The sequence below is a fragment of the Panulirus ornatus genome, chromosome 4, assembly GCF_036320965.1.
Source record: "Panulirus ornatus isolate Po-2019 chromosome 4, ASM3632096v1, whole genome shotgun sequence".
Classification (NCBI taxonomy): domain Eukaryota; kingdom Metazoa; phylum Arthropoda; class Malacostraca; order Decapoda; family Palinuridae; genus Panulirus; species Panulirus ornatus.
This window is the reverse complement of record NC_092227.1, coordinates 78,741,512-78,756,269: the sequence shown is the minus strand read 5'-3', so window position 1 is coordinate 78,756,269 and position 14,758 is coordinate 78,741,512.

The following is a 14,758-nucleotide window of genomic DNA, read 5'->3' as shown; positions in this document are numbered from 1 at the left end:
GTGTTGTAACTCTATCAACCTCGGTGCGTTTCATTCAGACCCTGTGTATTATTCGTAATCTCTTCATATATATATATATATATTTCTCTAGCAGTCGCCCCTATCGGTCGATCTCAACGGTAATCTACAGAAACGAGTGTACTGGTGTTACCAAGACTCTGATATCAACCTGTAGGTGTTGCGTCAACACATGTGCACTACCGTTATCAGCTCTCTCCTCAACACCTGCGTGCATTCGTCAACACCCCCCCCGTGCACATCCAACACCATGCGTCTCATGAACACCTCCAGGTCCCCCTTCATGACAGGTTTCCCCGTTTAATCAACCCTCTTTAAACTTCCACTCCCGTCACGGAATGATGACAGCGGACTCGAGCACCGCGAATACTCAGTATGTAAGTACAGGGAGCGAGCAGGCTGCAGCAGAGGAGGGGAATAAATTCCGAGTTTAAGGGAGCGAGAGATGCTGATGTCGGGAGGAGGAGGAGGAGGGGCAGATGGAGGAAGGAGGAGGTGGAGGAGGGTAGGGTGGTCGTAATGGTTGTTTGCTGCCACAGCCGACTCGTTATGCCGGCAAAGTTTAGTCTAGTTAGTCGTGTGATGGATGGATGGAAGATCCAGGGACACTCCACGTCATCCCGCTCCATATCTCTCTCTCTCTCTCTCTCTCTCTCTCTCTCTCTCTCTCTCTCTCTCTCGCCCTCACGCTATACCAGACTTCCTACCTCACACTATAAGACTTTCTCCCTCACACTATAATACACTTCCTCGCCCTGTTAGATTCCCTCCCCCATACTATATCAGACTTCCTCACACTACTGGACTCACCCCCTCCCTCAAACTACTAGATTCGAGGAAGAATTCCTTCTCTAACCCACTCAACCTTTCTCTTACTTGTTTTCTTCTTCTTTATCCAATCCTCTCCTCTCCTTTCTATTTTTCCTTTCTTTTTCTTTCATCTCGTCATCTCTTCCCGTCCCTCATTCTCCTTCTCCTCACCTTCCTATCCTTGGCTTTACTCACTTTCCTACCTTTATACTTCTCGCATTTTTTACTCTTCCTATCATTCTCTTTTCTATACTCAATCTTCCTCTTTCTCTTCCCTTCCTCTATCCTACGTTTCTTGCTCATCCTCTTTCCCACCCCTTTTCTCATTCCCCTTCTCCATTTTCTCCCCTCCGTCCCCACCTTCATGCCAGCGGAGAGAGTGAACGATGGCGTTAGAGAGAGAGAGAGAGAGAGAGAGAGAGAGAGAGAGAGAGAGAGAGAGAGAGAGAGAGAGAGAGCGCGCTTCCCATGGCCTAGAGATCAAACACCAGCAGCTGCGTGGCACATCTTACAATCTTAGGCTAACGGGGCGTTCTTGGAAAAACATTTACCCCTACGTTTGTACACATTTACGGATAGCTGTGTAAACGTATCCATTTGAATACCAGATGTGCCCACGCACGCAGGGACAGACATGTGCGCACATACACCACCGATTATAAGTACATATCCACGTACATATGCACAGAGGAATGTGGTGCTGCTCTGAATTAATAAATGTACTTATAACACCAAGTACTTCAACAAAAGACACTTAAACACATTTCGTGAATATATATATATATATATATATATATATATATATATATATATATATATGTATATATATATATATATATATATATATATATATATATATATATATATATATATATATATATATATATCCCTAGGGATAGGGGAAAAAGAATACTTCCCACGTATTCCCTGCGTGTTGTAGAATGCCACATTCGTTCACAGTCAGTATCTAGCTGTCATGTGTAATGCACCGAAACCACAGCTCCCTTTCCACATCCAGGCCCCACAAAACTTTCCCTCTCAACAAGACCTAACTATACTGAGTATCACATACGAAACACATATGGTAGTTATACGTCCCACCATTAACTCCACAAGGAACTCAGAACTTTTACTGACAATAACTTCGAACCAAATAAAACTCTTTTAGTTTCCTCCAAAAATTTATCATTTGCTCCACCCTAAAGTACGCCTCACCTCTCTGGTCACCCGACCCTGCAAAAGATTTTTGTCAACCACGAACTTTCAACACCTGCGCAATGGAATGAAGATGCTTCAAATGCAATCCTACCTCAACATACTAGGCACCCAGTTCTCTGCAACAGCACTAGCCCCTTCCCATCCAACCTAAGCACTTCATAACTAACCTAACTAACCATCATCCTCCACGGAAAGACAAAACACACACCCTTGCCCTCACACTCCAGCAACCTAAACTCGCAGATCCACCCCCCCCCCCCCCCGCACACGCACCTAACAAACACAAAACCAATCAAACATTTTCATACAGTAATTGCTTTGCAAACACTTATCACCCGCCGGCCCCACAAACACACTCAGTCTTAAACTCCACTCCATTAGACATACACCCATCTCAAACTTCACTCCCCAGACATGCACGATTTACACTCTCTCCCATCTCATCTCCACATCATCGCAAATGTTTGATTCAACACATCTCAAGGTCCTTCGCGACTAAGACTCAGCTTCCGTGATGAAGGGCTGAATACAGACTTCTTATCGATCCTGCTGCGTTCAACCTACAAAGGAAGAAACATAACATCAGAACACTAATTGACCTATGGTCTCGCCCGGGGTCCTAGAGCAAATATATAGATACAACGTTCTTACTTGTGCCGTATCTCATTTTCTGTTGTTACCCTTACCTTCCATATGCCTATTACTTCCAGCAGCCCTCCCCCCCCTTTTTGCTGTTCCCGTCTCTTGCCAATCTTCCCATAAACTACACTTGAGGTTGTGAACCGTTGCAGTTACTCTTGTGTTTTGTCTCCTTACGTGACGTTATTTCTCGAGATGTCATAAAATTCTCTCTCCTGACGACGTCATCTTGAAAAGGGCCACTTAGCCGAACCAGTTATAATCTCTCTCTCTCTCTCTCTCTCTCTCTCTCTCTCTCTCTCTCTCTCTCTCTCTCTCTCTCTCTCTCTCTTTCTCTCTCTCATTATCTAACATTTTTTGCACATAATCACATGTTCTTTTGTTGGTATGTCTCTATCAATATCGTCCTCCCGTACTCTCTCTCTCTCTCTCTCTCTCTCTCTCTCTCTCTCTCTCTCTCTATTGCTCTTCTCCTATTCCTATTCTATATTTTCGAAGCCTTTCCAAAAGGTGTCCTTTTTTTCTTTTCTCTCGTTCTATCTTCATTTCCAGCTTCTTATCCTTTACGCGTTTCATATACCCATATTTCCATCTTTCTGGCAGCTTTACTATATGTCTTTTCATTACTTATTTCATCAACTTTCTCTATTTCCCATTTTATTTTTGTTTTGGCTTTTTGCATTTCTTTATCACCTATCCTCTAACCATCTGGATAACTTCCTATTCATTTCTCACATTCTTATCTCTATCATAATATCCCCCTTCCTCTTTCTCTTTCTTTTGCCCTTCCCACCTCATCTGCATCGTTATCGTTCTTATCATTTTCCGCTATTTATGTCCTATTGTTCAATATTTCTCATCTTTATCCTTCCATTCGTCGGTTCAATTGACTGTTTTATAGTGTTTTCACTTAATTCTCATCCTTAAAATCCTGTGTCTGACAGCTGCATCCCATACTCGTACGTGTATATATATATATATATATATATATATATATATATATATATATATATATATATATATATATATATATGTGTGTGTGTGTGTGTGTGTGTGTGTGTGTGTATCATCCTTAGGGATAGGGGAGAAAGAATACTTCCCACATATTCCTGCGTGTCGTTGAGGGGGACTGAAATGCGTGGGAAAGGGGGTGCTGGAAACCCTCTCCTCCTGTACTTCTCCAAAAGAGGAACGGAGAAGGGGACAAGTGAGCATTTCCCTTAAAGGCTCAATCGTGTTTTTTACGCTACCTCGCTTACGTGGGAAATGGCGATGTGTATGATATCCATCGATCTACCAATCAACCTATCTACATATACATATTCTTTTCCTTTCGCACCTCTCTTTCCATACAACTCATACATACTATGGTTAGACCCTTCTCATAATTTTGAGTTTCATCACATCTTTTTTTCCTGTCCTTACCCAACCACGGAGCTTCCTTTCCCCCAGCACCTAACAACAACTACTTCGCCTCAGCAAACTGGATCCACCAAGCTTTCACTGGGGAGTTCCTGGGAGAGGAGGGAAAAATGTTACGCAATTAAAACCTCTCTCACGTCCTCTGCTCCTTCATCCGGTGGTGCGTGCGTTTTCTGTTGCCTCTATCATTGTCGCCTACCGTTGCTGCTGCCTGACTGCCATTTTAACGTTACCTCTTCCTCCTTGCCTCCTCTTCCGTCTGTGGCACCACCCCTTGTTGCCTCTGTTCGTAACCCCTGGCTTCTCTTGCAGGAATTCAGCTCCTCTTGCCACGCTTAGTCGAGCCACATCATACATACACATACATACACTCATCTTGACTTCCGTAGAGTCTCACTTTTCATATTGACCATCAAGGACGGTTGGCTTGGCTTCCCCTGCTGACTAACTGGCAACTCCACCACCCGTCTGTCTAGCAGTGTTGCCCTCTGAAGAGTCATCAAATATTTCTTCCCCCCCCCCCCAACCTTCTCTCTCCAAGCCCCAGAGTTCTCGCTATTTTCCCTATGTACAGTATTATCAAAACATGAATCATAAACAACATGGTAGATGAATATATTCAACAACACGAATAATTTAACGATTCTGGAAATTAGATCAAGACGCCTTTATTGTTACTGATCACAAGTGATAGGCAAACTTTAGAGGCCTATCGAGTTACCATTAGTGTGGAATGAATTATCATAATTGGTACACACACAGTAGAGCAGTGCATATGTAACCCTCCGTACGACATAAGAAAGAACCTCTGCAAACCCTAATGATGATAATGGATCTCGTCCTGACCCTATTTAGTCTATTCCTCTGCATGAGGCGTGGTGCTCATACCCTCAGAAGCACTTAGTCGAGTTTTTATTTAAGAGATTCCTGGTAGCTCTTGAGCCTTCTGGGTTTTGAAGATCCATCAGACTGATAGAAAGATAAGGTAATCAATCAGTGCGGGTCGATGTTTCTTGTTTGAAACTCTCTCCTTCACCCTTACTTGCTCGAACACCTAAGAATCATATATCCGTCCTTCTGATCACCAGTATGGCTTCCGAAGTGCTATATCTGCTGGTGATCTTGACTTCGAAGTGGTTCACCTTTGGTCTCCTCTGTCAGGGATTTTCCTCTTCAGTCCGTCTTTAACAGATGCCGTTGACGGAGCGATTTTTTTTTTTTTTTTGCCTTATCCTATCAAACAGCAGTAATCCATGGAGGAGGTCTGTCCCGACGCCTTCTCCTCGCCATAAATGATATTCTCTCTCCTCCCTCCTCTGTTCCTGTTCATTCTCATGGTTGTAATTTCACTCAGCATACTTCAGTTCAACCTCCCTCTCCTCTTTACTCTCACTCGTTCTCTTTCTTGCACTGAGCATTTCATATACTATAGCCTGAGCCAGTTACGCATTTCATCAAACCTACCCTCTAGGGTGGATGAACGGCTGGGTTAACTGTGGACCGACGGCCTCAACCAGGATTCGAACCTCTGTGCTCGGTCATAGGCGGCCCCGTGAATCCGTCAAGGTCAGGAACGCTAATCACCTCAGGTATCATTTCAGCCACTGATCTAGCGATCTGTTTCTGTGTGTCGATGCCATCGAGGTACAGACCCCCTTGGTATGCGTCTGCTTCCCATAGTTTGTGTGTGGAGACAGACCGCACGAGGATGTATCATTACGATGCCTCCTCTTTTTTTCCCCTCTAGAACACCGAAGCTGTGGCATGAGTTGCCTTCTTTCGCACCCCAGCCTCATCCTGCACGTACCTTTCTAGCACCAACGGACAGTTCTATACGCATTTGCGTTGGTCTTTTCTTTGTTTCTCTACTATCCTAACAATTTCCACACCCGTGATGAATATAATTAGGGCATGTAATGTCCTATGCTATATCAGGCATTATCTAAATAGAATCTATCCACCATTGATGTGTTACATATCTTGCTAGTGTGTATATATATATATATATATATATATATATATATATATATATATATATATATATACTGAAGAACCTGCATGTCCCAAAGGATCTTATCCTGCTCCTGCAAGGCGCAAAGCCTGGAGGCTGAAGGAGCCCCATAAAATGGATCATTAGGTTACACAGCCCACCCATCCACCTTCTCTACTACCACCATCCTCTTCACCTCCCTACCTTGTGTACCTCTTCTACGCCTTACCAGTCGACGCTGTTTTCCCCAGGTGCAGATATATCCAGACATAAATGCCACAATTAAAAGTTTGGATGCATTACACATCTGTTTTTTCCCCCCTCCCAAGATACAAAGTAAAGAAAAATGTCAAAAGGAAATATTCTGTCTTTTCCTGCAGTTATCATTTACTTCATAAAAGACTTCCAAAAACCCCTTTTGTCTCTCTACCGTAAAAAAAAAAAAAAAGAGAGAGAAGAAAACCTCTGCGTGTACAGCGAAAAGAGTCCCTGAGCAGAGTCTACGCCAGAGGAGTTCGGGGGCAGAGCATCACCTCACGCCAAAGTCATACGAACTGTGACAAAGAATGGACGTCTCGTCCTCCAGCGAGGGAGGAGGGAGGGTGGGAGAAAGACAAGCGTTCCACCACGGTACGACGGACTGGTGCTCTCCTCCTCCTCCTCCTTCTCCCCCCTCCTCCTCCAGGAGACCACTTGTGATGTCAAAAAGAACATCTCTGGTCTAGAGGGAACGATCAGTACCAGACGGGCATAATGCTTCAAAGGGAAGTCGGTTCCCGGGAAGAGACATGTACCAGACGTCTGTCTCAAGTGAAGGAAGTCCTTTTTCTTCAACTCTCTCTCTCTCTCTCTCTCTCTCTCTCTCTCTCTCTCTCTCTCTCTCTCTCTCTCTCTCTCTCTCTCTCGAATTTTATTCTTTGATATCAAAGTGAAATTTAGTTTTTTTTTTCTCTTTAACCATAAATTGACAAAAGTAAATTTTCAAAACATAAATTGCAAGTCGAGAGATTACTTTAACCTTATATTTTCGTCACTTAAAATTTCGGGGTCTTTAAGAAGGTGTTCTATTTCATACAACCCGACGAATCTACCAACCAATCATTTTCTGTATTCTTCCCTAAATATACATTATTCATACAATATTCATAATCAATAGGAATGCATATACATTTAGCTAGAGTCAGAATGTATTTACCTTATAGGGACAAGACTGCAAAGTCAAAATCAAATAGAGCACGAGGCCTAATGGCCTTCCTTATAGGTCAAAGGCCGTAAAACCCAAGCAAGCAAGCAAGCAACTACCTCTAGTGCTATTGACAGGAGGTGAAGGGTTGTTCATAAGCAACCTCTCTATCATGACCACACCATTAACAACTGTAGCCGAGGTGTCCCTACAACTACAACAATTTTCTCGAGGAGGCTATTATCATTATTATCATTATCATTTTTATCATTATCATTACTACCATTAATCATTATCATTACTGTACTATACTATTATTATCACTATCATTATTATTACTATCATCATTACTATACTATATTACTATCATTATCATTACTATCATTATCATTATAATCGTCACCATTATTAACATTATCATTACTATACTATATCATTATTATCATTATTACTATTACTATTATTTCTATCATTGTTATTATCATTACTATCATTATCATCAATATTAATATTATTATTACTATTATTATTATAATTACTATTCGAGTAACTGGCAGTGTGACAGTATATTCCCCTTCATAAAACTGCCGTATTTCTTACCGTGATATACTGTTCGCCCACACGCTTTAACTCTGGCCATTATGACCTCTGCCATATCATTATATCATGTGTGTTTTATAGGCTGTGTATCTGTTTGTGTCAGAACGATTAAATTTTAATTTGAATGAGGTTTTTTTTCTTTAACAGTTGAATGTATAAGTGCGGACGTAAGCTTCTCTTTATATATGATATTTGGTGTATATATATATATATATATATATATATATATATATATATATATATATATATATATATATATATACACACACACACACAATCCTATTGACCTATAAGGACGGAAACTTCTTTAATTGATTCATTGCGTGTTTCTTAGGCATTTCTCTCTCTCTCTCTCTCTCTCTCTCTCTCTCTCTCTCTCTCTCTCTCTCTCTCTCTCTCTCTCTCTCATTTTCAATTTTGTAATCATACGATTCCCTTTCTAATGGATCCTGCAGCTTCAAGGATGTGGGACAGTCAGCAGAAGGAAAGGGATAGACAATACCATACTCCTTTCCGACCACTGACAACGAAGTAGCTTCATAGAAGATGCATTCTTTTTTCACTCGTGGCGCAACCACATTTAGGCGGAGCTCGGTAACGCCGCTCCTGTCAGTCTGTCTGTCCGTCTCTATCTATCTATCTATGTATCTACCTACCTATCCATCTGTTATCTATTTCTCTCTCTACCTATCTGTCTATCCATCAACCTCTCTATCTACGCATGACGCCAGAACTTTAACAAACTGATTGCATTAGCGTGCATGACGCGAGGGCCATGTCGGACAGCTTGTGCTGGGTTTGCATGACGTGAGAAACGTCAGAGGCAGCTTGATATTCTCGTTCACGATGCAAGGGCCTTAGACATTTAACCTCTGTTTGTTTACACAAGACGCAAAGACCCTGGGAGGTGAACTGTGTTGTGTGCAGGTGTATGCATGACGTGAGTCCCGTGGCAGTCACGGCTCTAGTTGATGTGCATGACGCGAGGACGATGAGGGACAGCTCGCGTGGATGTGGGTAACGCATGAGGGGAGGCTGTCCGGTAGCTGACCCCTCTGTATCATAACCTTACCACCGTGACCGACATCCTAAGGGGAAGATGCTCCCACGTCCTCCGTCGGTGACTGAGCTATGAGTGACCTTCTGGTGTGTGTGTGTGTGTGTGTGTACCTCAGTCAGGTACAGCGGGGTAGGGAAAGAGCGATGGAGTGTATACAGATATACAACGAGGATAATCTGAAAACGACGAGTGGTTCTCACGCTTGACGGAGGAACCACCTGAAGAAAGCGACAAGTGGACTCGACTTGGTGTCTTTGAGGGAGGGTGGGTGTGTGTGTGAAGACCTCCTCCCTCAGGATGTCTCGTTTTCTGTCATCGATGATTCAGTTCCCCTGGCGACTGTGATGCTGTCGTCGACTCTTCTTACAGTCTCCCATGCCTTCATAGCCAATAAAATGGAATTCTTTTCAGTCTGTTCCTGTTGCGGTAAATCTCACTCTCATTCCTCGATCCCTCATTCACTTGAGACATTCTAGTTCGTTTCGCAATTAAGAGATAATTCACTAACTCACTACATGGAAATGTTTGCAGTCAGCTTGCACCATGCAAGATGTTCTATACGAAATCTCCGGTGAGTAACTGACAACATGCCGAGTCTTGGGCATCAAAATTTTGAACGCTCGGGACGAAGGACACCGCTCGCTGAGCGTCCTCCTCACCCCGATCTAAATGCGAGAGTTAAGTCCTGTTTGGGAAGGACGTCCAAGTGTCAAGAAGAAGTGAATTCCTTTCACACATTCCGGGCATTCTGGGAGTGTGTGTGTGGAAAAGCGGAAAGATCAACCGTAGAAGGTTTTATTGCGCTGGGCGTGGGGGGGGGGAGAGAGAGAGAGAGAGAGAGAGAGAGAGAGAGAGAGAGAGAGAGAGAGAGAGAGAGAGAGAGAGAGAGAGAAACGCTGGCCGACGAGAGGCGAGAACATCATGACCCATCTGACATGGCGCAGTGGAAGACACTTATTGTAAACTTCACAGAATTAGCATACGGTCAAAGAGCTTAGAGGAGCCACCTGAAGCTCCCTCACAGGCAGCTGCGAAGCTTAAGAGGAGCTATCTGAAACACTGAAACCTCTCCTTAGCAGTGGTGAAGCTTAGAGAAGCTACATTTGAAGCCTCTTCAGACAGTGGTGGAGCTTAAAGAAGCTATTTGAAGCCTCTTCACACAGTGGTGGAAGCTCCTTCAGGTGCGTCATGGGGCAAGCAAGCGTTCATCCCTTGAGCATCGTGATTCTTTCTTACCTTAACTCTTTGCCTTGGAACTTAAAGGTAAAGGAAAGGCTAAGCCACCATACCCAAGGGTCATACTTGTCGAATTTAAGGATCGTTGCAACGAGTTAAGGGACGTACTGTCGTGGTTAAGGGTCGTTACGTCGTTCTGAAGGGAACAGATATCAAGAAGGATTTTCGACCAAACTGAAGGGAAATATTCCTGTGGTGACGAGGATACAAAGGAACACAAAGGCATTCAAACAACAACAGACCATTAGGTCCTTTAAAAGCTGTTTTTGATAGTGGAAGATATCAAAAACTCACAGAATAGTGTGGTAAAAGTTAGATGGCATGCAGATAATCCAAAAGGCATCAAGATAATCCAAAAGGAAATGGAAGAAGAAGATTATCACCCCAACTTCAGTAGATGGGAAGGACCTACCTACTTCGCTCCCATGATGTATTTCATTCTGCTCTGTACAAGGGTCCGAGGTTAGTCATGTCTCTGTATAGATTATCTCGTCCTCCAGTTTTACTCCATCACGTTATGGTTACAAATGAAAACAACTGAATACAAACCAATTCAATCAGCAACAGACCACTGGGTCCTAACGAGGCTGTTTGTGACAGTGGAAGAGAACAGAAACTCATCAATCAAAGTGGTCGCTGAAGAAGTCGAAGGACCTGTGCAAAGGCTAAGAAACTGGACGCCTTTTTTCGAGAAAGCAGATCATCACATGAGTTTAGCCTGAATTTACTCCTTGTCTTATAAATCATATTTACACCACCACAAGTGGAACATCAATGAGACATGTCGGGATATACGCATAACTAGGCTACTCAATGTACTGACCACTGTACTCGATGCAGTAAAGATCCCTACAGCTAAGCTACGCTATGGTGTCAAGCGTAAATCTCATTTGATACAGTATTCCTCCCTGCTCCTTAGATATGCTTCTCTAATACATGCCCTTCGTATCTTTCGTATTGCCGATCTGGGTGCACCCAGTCCAGACACTACTGGTCCCCTGCGCAGTAATGAGAGCTGAACATCAGTCACGCATGTGCAAACTTGACTATATATATTCACTTTGTGCGGTGGTAAGAAGGCGCGAAGTACAAACGAAATCTGACGACTTCGGAATTAAATTGGATCCTGATTATTGTTAATTCTACCACCGAGGATAGATATACCATGAGTTAACCTGGAGAATTCCACGAGAGTGAAATGAAAACTAATATCAAATATAAATGCCTGGCAGTAAGGTACCAAGTCTCATGATCACCCGAGTCAAAAAGCTGGGGAGACATCTACTCTTCATTAACACTGTGACTGACACAAGAGTTTTCAATAGAGCAGTGCCTGTATACAGCCAGGTCTCCTTAGTCTTGACATCCCTAAGACCTGAAGCGGTACGTACACACACACACACACACACACACACACACACACACACACACACACGTCATGGTTCTCTCTCTCTCTCTCTCTCTCTCTCTCTCTCTCTCTCTCTCTCTCTCTCTCTCTCTCTCTCTCTCTCTCGTCTTCAGGAGCTCTGGTAAACTTTTGGTCCACTTACACGGGCTCCTAGTCTACGTATTCTATTCGATTTTTCCTGTGTCTTTCATACTCTCTCTCTCTCTCTCTCTCTCTCTCTCTCTCTCTCTCTCTCTCTCTCTCTCTCACACACACACACACACACACACACACACACACACACACACACACACACAACACATATTCCAATCAAATTATAAAGACTTCTTATAAGTTCGATATAATCAGTCCCCATTATGGGGTCGACGTTTGATCTACACAAGCTAAGAATTTCCCCCCCCTAGAAAGAAATCAGAAGCCCTAAGATCCCTTGCGCCTGATGGCTCGTGTGTGTGACAGAGAGAGAGAGAGAGAGAGAGAGAGAGAGAGAGAGAGAGAGAGAGAGAGAGAGAGAGAGAGAGAGAGAGAGAGGTGCCCGTGACTTAAGTGATCTTGCTTTCTTTTGGCACCTGTTCACGTCGCGGGGAACCTCGGGTTAAATTTAACACCGAGCATTAATCCCGCGATGCTGGAAATAAATTTTTCCCTTCATCCCCGTCACGGCGCTCAGACATACGTACGCCAGTGGTCTTTAGCAACGAGAGGGACTGAACACTGCTGAATACATCAGCATGTAGAGGACCTGCCCACCACACAATACACCAGCAAGTACCGGACCTGCCCACCACACAATACATCAGCATGTAGAGGACCTGCCCACCACACAATACACCAGCAAGTACAGGACCTGCCCACTACATAAATACACTAGATCGTACGAACTGCTGCCACTGAACACAACAGGGTGTAAGAGCTGTCACCACACAACACACCAATATGTAAAAGCTACCACCACACAATACACCACCACGTAAGAGCTACCACCACACAATACACTATCATGCAAGAGCTACCACCACACAATACACTATCATGTAAGAGCTACCACCACACAATACACTATCATGCAAGAGCTACCACCACACAATACACTATCATGCAAGAGCTACCACCACACAATACACTATCATGTAAGTGCTACCACCACACAATACACCACCACGTAAGAGCTACTACGACACAATACACCATCATGTAAGAGCTACCACCACACAATACACCACCACGTAAGAGCTACCACCACACTATACACCAGCATGTGTAGGCTACCACCACACAATACACCACCACGTTAGAGCTACCACCACACAATGCACCACCATGTAAGAGCCACCACCACACAATACACAAGTATGAGAAAGCTACTACCACACAGTACACAATATATCATTTCAGAGCTACCACCACACGATACACCATCAATATCAGAGCCACCACAACCGCCACACAATAAACCCTCGCTTAAAACCTACCACCTCACAGTTCACCAGTATGTAAGACCTACCACATCACCTTACCCCCAATATCGATACGACTTACCACCACACACTCCACCAGTACGTTAGAGTCACCCCCACACAATAGAGCATCGCGTAGCACCTGACACCACAGAGGAGGTGGAGGAGGAGGAAAAAAAAAAGTTACCGCTGCTCGGAAAGAAGTATACACGACGCTAGTTCGGAGCTGCGGGATAATACACTTTGTGAAAACATGTTAAAGTTTGGGCAGGTCATTTAATATACCAAGGAGACACGGGAAAAATCTCCCCAGAGCCGCTGAGGTCGACTGGCACAAGAACAGCACCGTTGGGGGGGGGTGTGTGTTTTTGTTTTACTTTGAGGCGAAGTTAACATGGTTGTTCGTCCCTCACTTTTTTTTTCTATCTTCTCTCTCTCTCTCTCTCTTGGCTTAAGGAAAATATCTTGTCTTCACTAATATGAGGATGCTAAAGTCTTATATTTTATAAGTATATGGAGAGGGAAAGTACTGATCCTTTGACTCTAATGCGAGGATGCTAAAGTCTTATATTTTATAAGTATATGGAGAGGGAAAGTACTGATCCTTTGACTCTAATGTGAGGATGTTAAAGTCTTATATTTCACAAGTATATGGAGAGGGAAAGTACTGATCCTTTGACTTTAATGTGAGGATGTTAAAGTCTTATATTTCATAAGTATATGGAGAGGGAAAGTACTGATCCTTTGACTCTAATGTGAGGATGTTAAAGTCTTATATTCATAAGTATATGGAGAGGGAAAGTATTGATCCTTTGACTCTAATGTGAGGATGTTAAAGTCTTATATTTTATAAGTATATGGAGAGGGAAAGTACTGATCCTTTGACTCTAATGTGAGGATGTTAAAGTCTTATAAGTATATGGAGAGGAAAAGTATTGATCCTTTGACTCTAACGTGAGGATGCTAAAGTCTTATATTCATAAGTATATGGAGAGAAAAAGTATTGATCCTTCGACGAGGACATCGTTACGATCCTTGGGTATGATTATGGCTAGGTCTTTGACCTGATTTTACGGGGTCGGGGCAAAAGGGTCACAATGCCTCCATGTCCTTTAAGGTTCGTTGGGCAATCCACCTGACCTTTCAGGGCCAAGTTCAGGGTCTGGCAGAGGTGACTACGCCATTTTACCCATTCTTGTCGTACTCAAAAGATCGTAGTACCGCTGTGGTAAATGATTGTATGCACCGTGGTGGTAAGTCATTGTACCGTCGTGGTAAATGACTGTACCGTTTAACAGAAGAATTTACTCATCTCTCTCTCTCTTCTCTCTCTCTCTCTCTCTCTCTCTCTCTCTCTCTCTCTCTCTAGTTCAAATATCAGCGTTAATCTTCATGTCTGGGGTTATGTCGCCGTCCTTCAAGAAGTCCAAGAACTATGTGTTACAGACATCAACATAATCCTGGGAGAATGTCCGTGGAGCTGCAAGAAATTATGAACCAAGAATTTTCGCCGGAGAGAGAGAGAGAGAGAGAGAGAGAGAGAGAGAGAGAGAGAGAAAGAGAGAGAGAGAGAACGATGCAGTGGCACCTTAGTTAAGTTATCTTGCCCCCCACAAGCCTTGAGGTTAAACTTTAAGCTTGCGGACAGGCAAGTTAAGTCAGACGTCAATCACCACGAGCGAGAGTAAGGTTGGACTAGTCTTTCATGTTAAAGGTG